Below are 2,925 nucleotides of genomic sequence, written 5' to 3'. Positions count from 1 at the left end.
CCTCGGAGCCGCCCGCGCAGCCAATCAGCTCCCGGCGGGGCGCGCCGCACCGCGCCGCACGCCCGTCACCGGCGCGGGGACCAATCGCCTCCCGCGCGCGAGGGCTCGCTCCGCCGGGACCGGACGCAGGTCAACACCCCTTAAAAACGCCACAGAAAATAAATAAATAAAAGGAGCGGGAGGAAAGAGGCGAGAGGAGGAGGCAGAAGAGCGGGTGGGTGCAGAGAAGGCTTGGGGCTGTAACGAACGTGCGTGGCCTGATGGCAAAGCGGGGATCCTCGGTAGCGCGTGCAAACTGCGGGATAATGAAGACTTTTTTTTTTTTCTTTACACTTTTTCCTAATTTCGGGCAGCAGCCCCTCAGACTAGCGGCTCCGTCCCCAGTTCTGTTCTCTGCTGTTACAGTGCAGAAGTCGTTTCCTGGCTCCCTGGTGCCCAGGAGGGCTGGAGGAGGGAGGTCCGCCTGCAAACCCCGGGGCTTCCTCCGGTCCAGGACGAGCTGTTTTGATGTATTCGACGTCCTGTCCTTTTCCTGGTGGAACCCGGGATGGCGGCCCTTGTCAACACGGGTGGCGGCAGGTGAATGTTGCTCCGTGTGGCGGGAAATATCGTTCGCAAAGGTGTTAGCTTCGGGGAAATTTTTTTTAAAGGTTTTAATGAACCGTACTCGAGTCCCAGTTCAGCCGGCCGACAGCACGTCTGCGTGTGCGTGCACATACACAGTCCCGTGTTTGTGGTGTGGAAAGCCAAAACATTAGAAACGCATGGGCACTTATCGGCGTGGCTGTGTAATCACCAAGTGCGTCGCTCAAGCTCACGTGCTGCGCCCAGACCCCCTTAAGGGTGGTATTACCAGACGCACAGCTCAGCTGTCTCATCCAGCCCCTAGGAACAGAAGTGTCCCTTCACCCCGCCACCTCCGAGGTCCCGGGAATTCGTGGAGTTTCACTCCCCTGAGACAGAAGAGGGCCGAGCTCCAGAGGGCTGGGAGACGGCAGGGCACGAAGCCCGCCGGCTCTGCACACTTTGTGTGCTAAACGTGGGTGGAGGGAGGCTGAGAAGACTCCAAACTGTACCTGACAGGCGCGCCCCAGGTGGCGAAGGGGCCGCAGGTCCCAGCGCTCAAGGCAACCCCGTAGGAGGCGCTGCCCGCTGGCCGGCTTGTTTATAAAGCTCTGGGAAGCTTGCTTTGGACTCTGCAGACCTAATTTTTTGATGGACAGAATCCAAGTAAAACGACTAGGGTTTGTAAAGAAGCAGGGCTATTTTCTTAAAGCAATCATGCAAGGATGGAGATTGTGATCCCCTGCGTGCACAGGAGGCATCTGCAGATGGACAAATTCTGTCGTTTTTAGGCCAGTGGAAGGTGCCCCAAAGCCAGAGCCGGCTGAATGAGAGGAGGGAGAGAGAGAGCGGGACTTTGGATGGCCAAGGGTTAAACCCAAAACAGTTGGTAAGGGTCGACCTGCAAGGCAGACGAAGACATTCCTCACAGAGAACAGACCACAGGAGACCGGCCACTGTGTCTCAATTTAAGGGGCTTTTAGAGAAAAATGCTGTTTGGGACAGGGTCCTTTCTCTCCTCAGACCAGCCCTTGGCCCCAAGCCAAATGTGTCTGTTTATTCACTGGGAAGATTGGTGGCTACAGATAACATCCTCTCACCTCTGAATCCAGGTTCAGCTGACTTGTTTGTGCTGTTCCCAAATGGTAGGAGGACTTGGGTCTTTCTACCATTAAAATTCTAGAAATGAACTCAAGCAACTGTAACTCCACCAGCTGGGAAAGTCCCAGGGCAGGAGTAAATTTCCCAAACCCACACATGGCGGAGGTGGGGGGAGGGTAGAAGCCTGTGTCTGCGGTTTGCACATTGACTCTGGTCACCCCATTTGCCCACTTCACCCCCTGTGGTCAAACTGCTTTACAGATGAGCCTCTTGGCCCACGCCAGGGACACAACTGTCTAGAGGTCAAGCCGAGTGTGTTGGTGTAAGGCCCCAGAATCCCAAATCCAGTCTGCTTGTGGCTTCTCCCAAGGCCCAGCTGCAAAAGAAGGGCTTCTGGTCTCCGTGCAGGGCTGCAGTTTGATCCACACTGGGGACTTTGTGGTGTCCCTGCCTGCTGCTGGGCAGTTCCCAAACTGGTAACAGCACCAGGCAGATCAGCCTGGAGACTTCGGATTTCAGAGGCACATGCAGTGCTTTTGTCCTTTTTCATACTGTCAAACGCATTTCAAAGTCCAGCTCCCCTTTCCCGGATGGCAAAAACACATGTGCATACATGTGCACTCATGTGCACAAGAGAAAGTTCTAGAACAAAGGCCGTTTAAAACATACTACTGGCATGACAGAGCTTCCAGAAAACATGGTTCCTGAGTCTGAGAACTGTGGGCCAGAAAACACATCCTCCTTCCTGAATGGTTAAAATAAATAGGGATAAACTACAACTTTAAACCCAAGTTCCTTGTTTTCAAAAACAGTTGTGATTTCCCCACACTGCCAGGGGGTTGTCCATGAGAACTGCAGGGAAATTCCCTGTTGCTTCATCACACCAGCTTGAAGAGGCATTTTGAGTTTCCAGTTGCCCAAAGCTGACGGTCAGACCACCACGAGGTCACTGAGGGTCCCACAGGTGCCTCCCAAGTGGCATTGTACCTCCCCAGAGCTCCTTCCTGCTCTCTCCTAGGAAACTGGGAAGGGGGAGCCTGCTCAGCCCTGGATCCTACTCTGTTCCCTTATCACAGCATTGTGATTTTTGTGATGCTCTCTGCAGATACGCCCAGCGTGCTGTCCCTCAGCAGGCAGCACTGCCGCGGGGGTTCCTATCAAGGCTGGGTGGCCATGGGTCAGGTGTGATGCAGAGAAAAGCATTCCAGCCCACAGTCAGGAGACCTGGGCCTCGGCTCCTGCTCTGCTGCTAACACGCTT

The sequence above is a fragment of the Otolemur garnettii genome, unplaced genomic scaffold (assembly GCF_000181295.1).
Source record: "Otolemur garnettii isolate 467f Iridium unplaced genomic scaffold, OtoGar3 scaffold00197, whole genome shotgun sequence".
Lineage (NCBI taxonomy): Eukaryota > Metazoa > Chordata > Mammalia > Primates > Galagidae > Otolemur > Otolemur garnettii.
This window is presented reverse-complemented; position numbering follows the sequence as displayed.